Source organism: Manis pentadactyla, chromosome 5 (genome assembly GCF_030020395.1).
Source record: "Manis pentadactyla isolate mManPen7 chromosome 5, mManPen7.hap1, whole genome shotgun sequence".
NCBI classification, from domain to species: domain Eukaryota; kingdom Metazoa; phylum Chordata; class Mammalia; order Pholidota; family Manidae; genus Manis; species Manis pentadactyla.
The window spans coordinates 158,845,649-158,860,406 of NC_080023.1; the positions used below are offsets into that span (position 1 = coordinate 158,845,649).

The 14,758-nt window shown below is 46.1% G+C and overlaps 1 long non-coding RNA gene across 1 annotated transcript; it reads right to left on the minus strand.

Moving 5' to 3' along the window:
* Window positions 1-344: 344 nt before the first annotated feature.
* LOC130683951 (uncharacterized) lies at window positions 345-6,214 on the minus strand. The gene is made up of 3 exons (XR_008998087.1): window positions 6,165-6,214; window positions 3,351-3,488; window positions 345-1,638 (listed from the first exon to the last, which is right to left on the minus strand). It is a non-coding gene; the product is annotated as an uncharacterized LOC130683951 (long non-coding RNA).
* Window positions 6,215-14,758: the final 8,544 nt, after the last annotated feature.

Below are 14,758 nucleotides of genomic sequence, written 5' to 3' on the forward strand. Positions count from 1 at the left end.
CCTGTATTAAATCTCTTTCTGTTTATAGTAAATGTGGTCTTGCAACTGAACTCTGAGTGCTATAAGTTAGATCTTTGAGTTGTTGCCTCAGTATAAATTGCTAACCATGGGATCAATGATTCACTCTTTGTTGAAATAGTTTCATTGAGATGTAATTAATTTCCACAAAATTAATTCATTTAAAGAGCATAATTTGATGACTTTTAATATATTCAGAGTATGAATCTATCACCACAATTTTAGAACATTTTAGAACATTTTCTTCACCCTCAAAGAAAGTTCTATACCCAGTAGCATTCACTCTCCACCCTATGCAACCACTAATCTAATTTCTTTCTCTATGGATATTCTATTCTGGAAATTTCGTATAAATAGAATCATACGATAATGTGGTCTTTGTGACTGGCTTCTTTCATTTGGCATTTCAAGGTTCCTCCATGTTGTAGCATCAGAATGCACCAGAACTGAATACATCAGAATTTCATTCCTTTTTATTGCCAGATAATATTCCATTATATGGATATAATACATTTTATTGATCCATTCAACAATTGATGGACATTTGGGTTGTTTCCACTTTTAAGCTATTGTGAATAATGCAGCTGTGAACATTTACATACATGTTTTGGCTTAGATGAAAGTTTTAATTTCTCTTGGGTATATACCTAGAAGTGGAATTGCCAAATTATAAGGTAACTCTATGTTTAACTTTTTGAGAGACTGCCAAACTGTTTTCCAAAGTCATTGCACCATGTTACATTCCCACTAGCAAAGTAGGATTTCCATTTTCTCTACATCCTCTCCAACACTTAATATTGTCTCTCTTTTTTATTATAGCCATTCTAGTGGGCATGAAGTGTTATCTTAATATAATTTTAATTATAACTTCCTTAATGACTAATGATGCTAAACATCTTTTCATGTGCTTATTGGCCACTTGTGTATCTTTGGGAAAATGTCTGTTCAGATTGTTAGCCCATTTTTAAATCGAGTTGTCTTTTTATTGGGTACATAAGTTGTAAGAGGTCTTTATGTATTCTGGATACAAACCCCTTATAAAATATGTGACTTGCAAATATTTTCTCCCACTTTTGGGTTGTCTTTTCACTTTCTTGATGATATTGTTTAAAACACAGAAGACTTTAATTGTGATGAAGTCCATTTTATCTATTTTTAATTTTGCCATTTGTGCTTTTGGTGTTATATCTAAGAAGGCTTTTACCCAAGGTCCCAAAGGCTTACTCCTGTTTTCTTCTGAGAGTTTTATAGTTGCAACTCTTACATTTAGGTCCAAGACCCATTTTAAGTTGATTTTTGTGTGTGGTGTGCATGTGGATATCCTGTTGTTCTAGCATCACTTGATGAAAGACTTTTTTCCCCTATTGAATGGCCTTTGCATCCTTGTTGAAACCAGTTGACCATAAAGGTAAGGCTTGATTTTTTTATTCTCAATTTTGTTCTTTTGATCTATATGTCTATCCTTAATGCCAGCACACATTGTCTTGATTACTGTAGTTTTATAATTAGCTTTGAAGTTGGGAAGTGTGAGTTCTCCAACTTAGTTCTTTTTCAAGATTATTTTCATCACTTGGGATCCCTTGCAATTCCGTATGAGTTTTAGGATCATCTTGTCAATTTCTGCAAAAAAAAAGCCAGATGGAATTTTGACAGATCAATTGGAGAATACTGCCCTCTTAACAACATGAAGTCTTTTGATCCATATACATGGAATGTCTCCATTTATTTAGATTTTCTTTAATTTCTTTCAATAATATTTTGTAGGTTCCAGTATATGTCTTATGCATCTTTTGTAAAATTTATTCCTAAATGTTTCATTCTTTTTGATACTGTTGCAAACTGAACTGTTTTCTTAATTTCACCTCAGATTATTCGTTGCCAGAGTGCAACCGATTTTTGTATGTTGATTTTGTATCCTTCAACCTTGCTGAACTCATTTCTTAGTGCTATTAATTTTCTGATTGGTTCCTTATGACTGTCTATATATAAGATAATGTCATCTACAAATAGAGATAGTTTTACTTCTATACAATCCAGATGTCTTTTATTTTATTTTTAACTGATTGCTCTGACTAGAACTTAACCTCCAGTACAATGGTGAACAGAAGTGGCAAGTGTGAACATCATGTCTTGCTCCTGATCTGCGGGAGAAAACATCTAGTCTTTTGCCAGTAAGTATGACATTATCTGTGGGTTTGTCATAGATGTCCTTTATCGGCTTGTGAACTCCCCCTTTTGCTTTGTTATGTGAATCATGCCCCTTTGACATGTCAATCATTCTCCTTTGGCCACTCCCTTGGCCACATCATCATTCCAGTAACAACCCAGGTCACTATGAAGGTATAGCCACTAGAAATGAACAAAACTGATCACCAGAGAGAGACAGAATCATCTCCTTTGATGTGGTTATAATACTCTTACTCATGCAGCCTAATGGAGAACTGACTCTGGTGACTACAGTCATAAAGCGCATTCCTTTATATGCTTCAACTGAATCAGTGGATTTCAACTCTGTCAGTCCAGAGCCATCTCCCTTTTAATAACTTTTCACTGAGGTAAAACATTGTTATGTGTCAATTTGGCTGGGCCACAGCACCCAGATATTTGGTGAAACATAATTCTAGATGTTTCTGTGGGGATACTTTTAAGATGAGGTTAACATTTAAATCAGTAGACTTTGGGTAAAGCAGATTACTCTCCACAATGTGGGTGGGCCTCATTTAATCAGTTGAAAGCCTTAATAGACTCCTCTTAAACTGACCTTCCCCTGAGGAAGGGAGAATTCTACCAGCAAACTGCCTTCAGATTCACACGGTTCCCTAGGAAATGTCCTACCCTGCAGTCTTTGGACTTGTCAGCCTTCAGTTATCTGAGCCAATTCCTTAAAATAACCCCCACTATACATATATGTAGGTAGAATCATAGATGTATAGACATATCTCTTTCTGTGAACATGTCTATATCTATCTATCTATCCTATTGGTTCCGTTTCTCTGGAGAACCCTAATACAAGATTATATACAGAAAGTGCACCTAAGTGTACAGCTTGATGAATTTTCACAAACTGAATATGACAGATCAAGAAAGAGGACATGATCATCACCTCAGAAGTCCCCCAGTGCTTCCATCCAATCACTAACCTCCCCTCCCCACCCCAGTGTAACTACTATCCTTTCTAATGGCATAAATTAGTGGTGCTGGTCTGAGAGCTTTATAGAGATGGATCATTCAGCACATGCTCTTTAGTGCCTGGCTTCTTTCACTCAGCTGCGTGTGCAGGTAAGATTCACCAGCACTGCTGTGCATAGTCAGGAATGGCTCGTTCTACTTACTGTGGAATATTCCATTGTGTGACTCGCCTCAGTTTGCATATCCATTCAACTCTGATGGACGCTCTATTCCAGTTCCGGACCACTGCAAATGGTGCTGCCGCCAACATTCTTGCACATTTGCTGACCATGTGTAACATTCTAGTTGGATATAAACCCAAAAGTGTAATTGCCAAAGTACCTTTTTAATAACACATATTTTATGCTTCCTTTCCTTTTGATTTTCTGAAATGAAATCCATGGCTGATAATCTACCAACACATATATATGTCAATACAATGCCCAGTCTGTAATATAAAGAAGTCTAAAGGGAGATAATTTATAATAAAATTCTGTGTATTTCCATATGTTCTTGGGCACAGTTACCCAAGAAAACATAATAGCCTATATTTGCCCACAACAAATAAGTTTGGATTCCAGAGACATAAGCAGATCAGACACCAATGCACACAAGAAGTGCAGGAAAATGAGGGGACAGGAGGTGCAGATGGAAATTAAAATTAAAGCTATTGTTAGGACAAGACACAACATGCCTGGCTTATCTGTGTATGATAAGAGAAAGAGAGAAATAACCTTACTGAAACAAAGAGAACATGCCGAGACACACAGCAGCCTAACTCCCATTGTATGACACAGGACAAGGTACTGGTGTGGTCGCATAGAAAACACATCTTTCTTAGAATTCTATGCCGTAACAGAGGGAGGCAGTCCACTTTCAGAACTTTAAAAAATAAAGCTCTTTTCAACCATACCCCTCAATAGGCAGAGGTGACGAGCAAATGGAGCACAAAAGAAGCTTTCCGTCCAATGCTATAGAGAAACCATGGGGTGCATCTAAGGGCACAATTTCTGAGATTGAAAAACAACTGGTAACTCCAAGTAAATCATCTCAACCCGTAATTTTTGCAACATAAATTCAAAATGACCACCCTTAAAGAAATTCAATGAGGCGTCTTGCATCTCTAATTTATGAATGTTTGACTTGAACCTGTAAAAAAAGGGGTTTGACATCTCTATTAAATATTTCACTTTTTTTGCAGGAACTGCATTCATGCCCTAGAACCCTTTTCCTCTGACTGTGTAGATGGTGATGGTCTAATACACTGACTAGACAGACGATGGAAAGAGAAAAGTTTCAGTAACTGAGTTACTGTCTTTATTCCCTGCCATTAACAACCTTCTCTTTAGTTACCAAGTTTTGCACGTAACATCTTGTACCCTTTCAGCGTCGTGATGGACTAAAGCCTGACCTATTTATATTTGTCATGAACTTTCATCTGATGGATGTTTGAAAGCTGTGAAGGGTTTAGGGCAATTTTCAACAGTTCTGTGTTTCGCAGAAACTGCTCTGTGCCCTCTTGGGTGTCCAGTACCCCTGGTCTTTGCCCTCTAAATGTCACTAGCGCCTCCCAATTGTAGTGGCAGCCAAAAACGAATTTGTAAAATGCTCCCTAGAGAACTACGGACTTAAACCTGCTTCGCCTCTACCCTGTCCTCCTCATCCCAAACTTCGTTTCTGGTGTTTGCATCCAATTACAGAGCTGACTTTCATTCTTCCTGTATTTCATCTTAAATTCAGCTTATTGGTCCTGCTGGCCAAAGTCTTGGACATCTGATATCCAAGGTCTTGCCCATCCCAACCACACTGTAACAGGCCATCTCTCCACCTTAAAGTGATTGGTAGACTGGTTGAACTGAATGGGGATGAGGACTGAACCCTGTGACATTCCACCCAGACCTTTTCTCTCCAGCGAGTAGTGAGCCAGTATTTGTCATGTTCTGGCTTCTGGTTATTTGTCAACCTCATAGGATATAGCCCACGTTTCATCAAGCTCTTCTTAGAATGTTTAAATGTTAGACCCCTATAGATATAGAAAAAGTGCAATTCAGAACAGAGAAGCCACTTGGCAAATGAGACTACAAGGCGGGGTGCAACAGGCTGATCCACTCCAGCTCCCAGGGGATTTAAATTCCTCTGATGGCTACTCAGCAGCCCAGAGTGGACCATTCACGGCTGCTCTGGTCTGGCCTAAAAAGGGGTGGAATCCTGGGGCCTGTCCAGGCATGCACTGTCCACAAGCTTATTTCGGCATCTGGCTTGTCTCTGGAGAATGGGCAGGGAGGCAGCGCTCTGGGGTAATCAGATTAGAGACATGAGGAGCTGCCTGCTCAGGCATCTGGGACAGAAGGGTGGACAGAGCCCCAGAATGGGTGACCTGTGTTCCAGACTCAGGCACATTATCTCCACCCTCTAGGCCTCCTTTTCCTTATCTATAAAGTAGGAGCAATGCCTCTTCCCTTGCATACATCCCAGAGGTATTCTTAGGAGCCAATAAGGAGGACGAGGCTGTTTAGGCTTTCTAGAACATTCCAAAGACATTATCTTTTACTCTGGATTAGGTGGGAGTCATTGAAGGAGTTTGAGCAGAGGAGAGAAGTGAGCTGACAGGTTTGAAGGTAGAGCCAGGAGAAAATGTTAACAGATTGTGAGTGTGAAAGGCATCAGACATGATTCCAAGGGTTTGACCTAGGGAAGGAGGGAGTTGGCATTGTCTGGGACAGATGTGGGAGGCGCTGGTTTGGTGGGCGAAGGCAGAAGTTCAGTTTGGGACAAGTGAAGTTTGAATCGTCTCAAACATCTAAGTGGGAATGTCAAGTTGACAAATATTAAATAAATAAACATTGCTGCCTCTTGCGAAAGAGCATTTTACTTCGACAGCATGTACTTGACTCTTGGCTGGCCACTTGGTCAAAAATCAGTGTCTGCAACTGGAGCACCCACCCCTCCACCACTGCTTGGCTGCTTCATACACTCACCTAATCTCCCGCTGGCCTCTCCCTGTGTCTCGGTTTCAGCTCTGCTGGGTGATAGCTGCTTTCTCCCTGAGATGCTCTGGGTAGGCCTGGAAACCCCAAGGTGAGTTCTGAATTCTCCAGGTGGCCCACATTTAAGATCGGATCATCCCAAACATACTCTCTTGATAGAGTGTAAAAACCCACTCAGTTGTTTTTGTGTGATATGGTAAAAGACGGAGAGAGAGTTTATTTCATTTAAGTGGACTATTACCCACACACAAGGGCTCTGGAATCCATCCTGTCCCTGATGGATGAGGAATTAGTAAGTTTAGTCTCTGACATTTTATCCTCATTAGTAGAATGGGCCTAAGGTCCTTGTGTGGGACAAAGAGAAGAGATCAGAGTGACATTCAAGCCATACCTTCCTGCCACTGGTTCAGAGTTTGACAGGGTCCTGAACCTGTCTTCTGAGGTCCAGGCCCAACCATTGATCATGATGGAGCAACTCCTCAAGACTAGATGGTTCTGGCTTCTGGCTTCCAAGAAATCAAGGGCTTAGAAATGGGCGGTGGTTTTCCTACGTCACACAGCAAAGCAGGCCTAAGCTGGGGCAGGGGTCCAGGCTCTCCTGACTCCAGCCCAGCCCTAACCCTACCACATGTACTCTCAGGACCTCTTCCCATGAAGCAGTCCATTCTTCCAGGCAAAGGAAACTCCCCTCCACCTCCCCAGGGCTCTGCCTTGCCTGGGAACCTCCTTGTCTTCATCCCTCCATGGACACTGTCCCTATCTGTCCTGCTGCCCATCTATTTGGTATTCCTCAGGCCCCTATGAACTAGACTTTCAGAGAAGAGTCTGGACTTCTAATCCCCCACAGATCCATGAGGTTATCTTATTAACTATTTATTTTAGAGCACTGACTGTGTACCAAATGCTGTTACAAATGAATAATTACTTATCCAACCCTCTTAGCAGTCCCAACAGGGACAAATATACTATTATCAGTCCCATTTTACAGATGAGAAAACTGAGACCCAGAAAAGTTAAAAGATAGAGCTGAGATTCAAAAAAGCAGTCATCAGGCCCTTGACCACTGCACTGCTGTCCCAAAATCTCACCCTGGTCAATCCTGTGGTCACGGCTACACGCATCTCCCTTGGCCCCGGCTGCTCATCCCTGGCCCAGGAGAGCCGGGCCTCTGTGGGTGGCCTCCAGGGAAGATAAGTCCAGGCTAAAAAGTGGGGAAGGCCAAAGCGGAGCCAGATCAGAATCAGGGCGGGAGTCTGGGGCCAGGCCAGGGTCACCCTCTAGTATCTGCCACCACCAGCCAAGGCCTGGCTATGCCAGGGGCTGGGACTAGGCCTCCAGGCCAAGGAGGGGCAACCCCCAGGGAAGGCCAGGCCCTGAAAAACAAGCCTCCTCCCTCTGCCAGCTCAGCCTGCCCAGCCCGACTGGGGGCCTCAGTGGCAAGCCTGCCCTCCCCAGGCCAAAGCTGGGCTTGTTAAGATGTTCAACCCCAAGACCATGAGGCCCCCAGGCCTGCTCTGAGCTCCTACTTTCTTTCCTAAAAAGGACCTCGTTTTCTCCCTGAATATATGTTTTGGCCCTTTATTTTCCCTAGGGGCAAGAAACAGGGAAAGGAGCCCCAGAATGCCTACAGGGACTTTAATGTCCATTTAACAACTGGGGAAACTGAGGCCGCGAGCAGGGAAGTATTTATCCACAGTCAGTTAGCTAGTAAAGCAAGAAGCCTGGCACTCAAACTCAGGTCCATCTGGCTCTGAGGCCAGCTCTCCACCACCCTGCAGGGCCCCACAGAGAAGGTGGGAAGAGTCTGGGAGGGTACAATGTGTTCTTGGGAACCCGTCCAGAGAAGGGGTTCAGCAGTTCCTCCAGCCCCTGCCAGATACTCCCAAGATGCCAGATACGCTTTCCCGGTAATGAGAGAGTTAGGACAGGGCTCTCCAGGATTAAAGACATTTCCCTAGAAAAGAAAAGGAAAAAAACAAAGATGAACTGAAACCCCCAAACCAGACAAACCCACAATGAGTAGTTTGTGCCCACCCCCACCTCTGACATTTGAGCTACAGACTTAGATGATAATCTGGGGGTGGCTTAGTGTCTTCATTCATCCATTCATTCATTTACTCACCAAGCATTTGTTTGACCACCTAATGTGTTCTAGGCCCTGTGCTATGTATTTGGGGTTCAGTTATGAGCAAACCATTATACCTCTCCTAGAGGTCAATTACAAGTCAAGAGGCAAATACAAGTCAAGAGGCAATTACAAAAACATATGTGGCCAGCTCTGCGTTGGGTCAAGAACAGGAGATGTGGATACTCAGAGAAGGCACAAAACCCAACCTGGGAAAAAAAGTGGTCAAGGAAGGCTTCCAGGAGGAGGTACTGTCGCTTTGAAGTATGTGTAGCAGCTCAGGCAGGAAAATGAGGCCTGGAGGAGCAGAAGAGTGCAGCTTCTTTAAGGAACTGCTAGGAGGCCAGCCATCCCAGAGCAGGGTTTAGAGAAAGATGAAGCACACGTCAATCCGCACAGATCTGCTGGCCATCTAAGCCCTGATGCTCAAGTTTCCAAGTCCCCGGGGCCTACTCTGATCCAGGCAAGAGCTGGGACAATGCCTTAGGGGTGCTGGGGACTGGGCCAAGGACACTCAGCAGAGATGGGAAAGCTTAAAGCCAGGCAATGTCTTTGGAACTTTCTAGAACACACCCTTGACCTCCTAGCCTATGCACAACTTAGGGCCAAGGTGGCTGCTTTTCTGAACCTGTATTCACCAATTTGAAGCTTCATCAGGTAGTGGGATTCAGGATGTTTAGAGTTAGAATATGCTGGTGACAGCAGTGAACACTTATTCCTCACTGAGGCCCACCAAGGGCCTGGCCTTGATCAGTCACCTCACAGACACTGTTTCTAATTCTTGCCACCGTGTATCACAGGTGGCCATGGAGGTTGCTGGAGTTGCCCAGGGCCACACAGTTGGTCAGGAGCAGAGTGGGCTTGGACCTGGCCGTGGCTGGTTTGAGCTTCAGCCAGGTATGAAAGGGGTCCTGAGTGAGACGCATTGTAGGTGGGGCCTCTGGAGCAGACCTTGAGACAGGGTTTCTGTGGAAGTGGTGTGTTAGAGAGTAGCTCCAGGAAACACCAGAATCAAGTCCGGCAATGGACAGGGCAGGACAAGAGGTCAAGCAGAGGGGCACAAGCCCCAGGAGGCCCCTGCCAGGCAGACGGTGTAAAGAGCAGGGGTCACTATTACCCCTAGCAGGGCTTGGTGGGGGGGCTACACCCCCAGGAGTAATCAGGGGTCACTTTCCCAGCACTCCCAACTCCCCCCGAGCAGATGCAAAGGGGCTCCTGGCACTCTGAGGCAGCCACGACAGAGACACAACTGCAGGCTGCTGAAAATGAGCACGTATCAGAACCCAGTGTGCAGAAAACAGGGAAGAATCTGAGGATCTGGGCAGGGCAGAGCTCAAGAGCTCCTGCTAATAGTAGGGGGCTGAGCAACTGTCCCAGTCCCTGGACCAGCCCCTCGTTGTCTGCAAAATGCTTCTGCACCATCCCAACTCCACATGTTTGCACATTCTATGGCACTCAACCAATACTCATCAAACCCGGCAACCGGCAACATCCTCACTGTGTGCTTGGCTCTGGGAACAGTGGAGCTCAGGAAAGGTGGAGACCAGAAACAACTTTGCCTGGTCCCTGCCCATGTGGAGCTCAGCGCCTGGCTGGGGACACAGACTCCAGATTATCACTGCAAAGAGATGTGGGCTCTTAAGGGAAAGAGTGTGATTCTCTGAGAACAAAGGAATTTAATGTAAACCAAGGTTATCAGGGAGGGCTTCCCTGAAGCAGTGATGTCTGAGCTGAGATCTCCAGGAGGATGAGGCACAACACAGGCATGGCAACAGCTGCCCAATGCTTCCCTGACCAAGGTCTCTCCAGCCAGAAGCTCCTAGGGGAGGTGGATCCTGCTCAATACACTTGGACAAGCTGATTCCTGGGTTGAGCCTCAGTTTCCTCATCAGGCTTGGACTTCCAGCTCTGACCCTTGGCTCAAAATATCCATGGAGAAGTGGGAACAACAGCAATCTCAGACTCTCAGTGACCTTTGTCCCTGTGACCCTGAGCCAGCTTCCTTGTGCTCTCTGTGGTCGGACCATGACCTCTGGGCTTATCAGTCTGACCCTCGAGTGTTCACATATGACATCACATAAGGTTTGGAAAACAACTTCAGTTCCTCAGAAGGCTGCCATTTCAAGCTCCCTCAGCCCAGACGTCTGTTCTTGCCTACCCGGGAAATATCAGCCCCCAGGGGAAGCTGACCTGGGGTCAGTCTTGCAAAGGCCCTTTCAGAAACAGATCCATTTCTGGAGAAACACTGGCTTTGTGATAGCAGACTTGGGTCCCGGACTCTGAGCTGACCATGCCCCAGTGTATATTCTTGGACAGCCTAGGACTGTGCAGTCATCCCATCTTAATCTTCTGGGCCTTTGAGCCTTCAAAGCAAGGTCATTAATTTGACAATATTCACTATGTACCTACAATGTGCCAGACACAGTTCTAGGCACTAGGAGATATAGAAGTAAACAGAAAAAAAAAACTGAACAAAAAACCAAAAACCAAACCAAAATCCTGCTGTTGTGGAGTTTACACTCTGCTAAGGGAGGTGACAAAGGACAAATAAACATACCACGATGTCAGGTGGTGACAAGTGCTTTGCAGAAAAATGCAGGATAGAAGCTACTAAATAAGACAGGGAGATTAAGGAAATATTCCCTGAAGAGGTGGTGTTTGAGCAAAGCCCCAAAAGAAAGAGAGGAACTATGTGGCTATCTGGAGCAAGGGTATACCAAGAGGAAAAGTAAGTGCCAAGGTCCTGAGGCAGGAATATGCTTAATGTGTGAAGAATGACGAAGGCCAATACAGCTGGAACCTGTGATGGAGATAGTGTGTTGAGCACCAGATTTGCATTCGGGTGTGCATTTTGTCAGTATTTGGATGTGTGTGTGTTTGTGTGTGCATGGGAGAGAAAGGGAGACAGAGAAAGAGAGAGGCAGAGACTCATATCTCCTTTCTTTCTTTCAACTCCCCCTCCCCATCTTGGCATTATCAAGATTAAGAGGGGGGGGAAACCCAGATGATTAAATGATTTAAATGTGCAAGTAAAATAACACCTTAGTGAGCACATTATGCAAAACCATGCAATTAACATCACAAATGAGGTGAAGCCACCAGAGCCAAGGAACTAATTTCTCTGAGGGCCCCAGCTCCATTCTTGCCCCTCCCTGCATGCCAGAAACTTCTCTGGGTGGAAGGAAAGGGGATGGGCAGGTGCTCACAGGAGTGAGGGCCTGATATGTGCCAGGGCTGTGCACAGAGCGGCTTTACCCTCATTACTTCCACCATCCACCCAGCACCTGTCAGAAGTAGCAATCATTATTGGCCTATTTGCCAAACAGAAAAGTGAGAAAAAGAGAGATTAGAACCCAGGTCTTGGGGTTAAATTTAGAGCTTTATGCCAAAATTTTTCCAATTTGTTCCTGGGGAGGTTTAAATTTCCCAGTGGGGCTGCAGCTTCCTCAGGCCTTTAAGGAGGGTAGCCTTTCTGTAAAGGGCCAGGTGGTGAATGTTTAAACTTTGTGGGCTGGACTGGACTGTGCCCCTGCAGTGTAAGCAGCCACAAGATATATGTAAATGAATGGATGAGGCTGTGTTACAATAAAACTTTATTTATGAAAACAGGCAGTGGGCCAACTCCAAGGCTGCCACTTGCCTTTGCTCTGAGATACCTGGTTTCATCAGAGCTTCCCCTGCAGCAGAGCCATTAGCCCCTGGGGGCTGTGGAACCTGGACAAGCCCTTGGTCCCTCTGAGCTTGTTTCTTCACCCGAATACAGAGGGGGGATATTCTGGGAGACTTTCTGGGTGATGATCAGTGACAAGAGGGGATGAGACCAGAATGGGGGAGGTAGGCTCAGAACTTCAGGGGGGGTGGCCCCCAGCATGACACCCTGTTCCCACACCATCTATGTTGCAAATAGCCCAAACCCTTTGGTGTAAAATGACCATATTATAGTGCTCTTGGGGTCTGTGGATCAGGAATCTGGATCTGCACAATTAGGGACTGTTTGTCCTGATCCATGATGTCAGCTGGTAACACTGGAAAGTGACTCAGCGGCTGGAGTCAGGAATCACCTGGAAGCATCCTTCCTTGCAGGTCTGGCACTCGATGCCGGCTGTCAGCAGGTTGCTCAGTGGGGCTTTGGCCAGAACATCTACCAGCAGCCCTTCCCGGTGATCTCTCTCCGGGTGGACTAGTTTGGTTCTCCTTACAGCATGGTGGCTGGGTCCCAAGAGAGCAAAGTGGAAGTGTGTTTTTATAACCTCACTGTGGAAGCCCCATAGCATCACTTTGGTCCTGCTCTGCTGGTCAGAGTGGTTACAAAGGGGAGGGAACATAGACCTCTACTGCTCAGTGGAAGGAGGGCCAGTGTCACATCGTAAGAAAAGCATATGACATGGAAGTACAATCTGCCACATACACATGGTGTGAGGGCCCCTGAGTGGGGTCCGGGCCCAGGACCTCTCTCACTGGTTCAAGGCAGCATGAGCACAGTCACAGGGGGCCATGTTGCTCACACCCCTTCCTAAGACCCAGCCAAGTCCTTTCTGGTCTAACCAGCCCATGCTCAATTTGGATCTCTCTCCAGAGCTAATCTTGGCATCCTTCCTGCAAGAGGAACATTAGCAGTCAGGTTGGCTAACTCTTTTTCTTACGAACAGTGAAGGAAATAAAAGCCAATACCCACCACCTATGTATCAGCCCTGCTGACCCTGGGGGTTACAGGAAGCTTTACCAAGCAGATGGGGAAATGTTGAGACAAAGCAACTGGGAAATGCCTCCATAAGTCACAGGAAGTGACTATGTGTTGAGGGCGGGAGAGTGGAGCTAGGGTCGTGGCCTGGGCCCACAGAGCAGAGATCTTCAGAGAGCAGATGGTCAAAATAGGGCTTCTGAAAGAGGCCAGGGCACATCAAGGTCACATGGTCATGAGCAGATTTCAGAGTGGAAAGAATCGTTGAGATTGGGGATGCTGAGATCCTGGAGGGAGATGTTAAGAGCCAGGCCAGTGCACAGTTAGATAAATAGAGCTCCCAGGCCCAGCGATTCCAGACTTCCACCTCCTCCACCATCAGATACTTTCCCCAGCAATGGAGGAGAACCCAGGGCTCAGAGAAGGGGGACTTGTCTGGGGATTGAACCCAGGGCCCTGCCTCCTTCCACTGAGGGGTCCAGCAGAGGCCTCCTAGGGTTCAGAATCTCTTGGAACTGAGTCAAATTATTAATAATAATGCCTCCTTCCATTCATGCTCCAATGTTGAGCATTACATGTATCTCCTCGCCCAGTCCCACATTAACCCCGAGGGTAGGGACTCTTACTAGCACTCCCATTTTCCAGAGGAAAAAGTGTGACTTGCACAGGAAATAAAGAGTTGAGCTGGGATGAGACCCTAAGTCTGGCACTCATGCTCAGGAGGTCAGATTCAGGGGGAGGAAAGTGGCCTGCCCTGAGAGGGCAGGGATGCTGGGATACCCGCAGCCCTTGCTCAGGCACCTTGGAGCTTCCTGTCCCAGGTCATTAGCAGCTAGAACTCCCCAGATGTCCAGCCAGATGTGTCTGTGTCAACAGGAGTTCCTGGGAGGTGTAGAAGCAGGTGGGTCCTACAAGCACCCCACTCCCAGCCATCCTAGCCCAGCATCCTGGCAGTAAGAGCCAGGATAATTGTCCCCATTTTAATAGATGGGCGAACTGAGGCCCAGAGAGGAAATCAGGTCACCCTGCTTCTGGAGAAGTTGAGGGTGAGGGTGGGGAGCAGAAGCTGCAGCTGGACCACGGCTGACATCTTGCCCACGGCTCCTTCCCAAGGGTGAGCAGGATGCGTGGGAATGATGGAAGAACAGGGAAGAGCCAGCCGCTCCCTCTCTGTCAACTTCAGCTATCAGGCAGCCCCCGTGACTCACCCCACCCCCACATCCCACTCTGGCTTCAGCCTCCCTACCCAAGCCCTCCTCAACAGGGAGGAAGGCACAAACTCATACCCTCCCCATTTCTGGGGTGTTGTTTCTCTTCAATGAAAGGCACCAGCTGGGTAGGGTGACCATGTAATTTATTGTCCAAATCAGAACACGTTGGGGAGCTATTAATAGTTATATAGGGACAGTAAGCATTAACTGAAACTGTCCAAGGCAAACAGAGATTGTCTGGTCACCCAACTGAAGGGTTGTTGCTCAACTCAAAGTATTAGAAGCACGAACGTCAGACACTGAGGCACCAGCCGCAAGCCAGGGCAAAAGATTTCTGGGTCAGATATATTTTTGAGAACTCGTCAAGTCATGGAGCATGCCTAAGGGGATTCAGATCTACGTGCAGAGGTTCAGAGCACATAGTCTGAAATGAGACTGCCCGGGTATGCCTCCCGGTTCTACTACTTACAGGCTGTGTGAGCTCAGGTCTGTTGCCTAACCTCTCTGATCTTCAGTTTTCTCACCCATCAAACTGTCCTGTCCCCACAGGACTGTTGTGAAAGTGAAC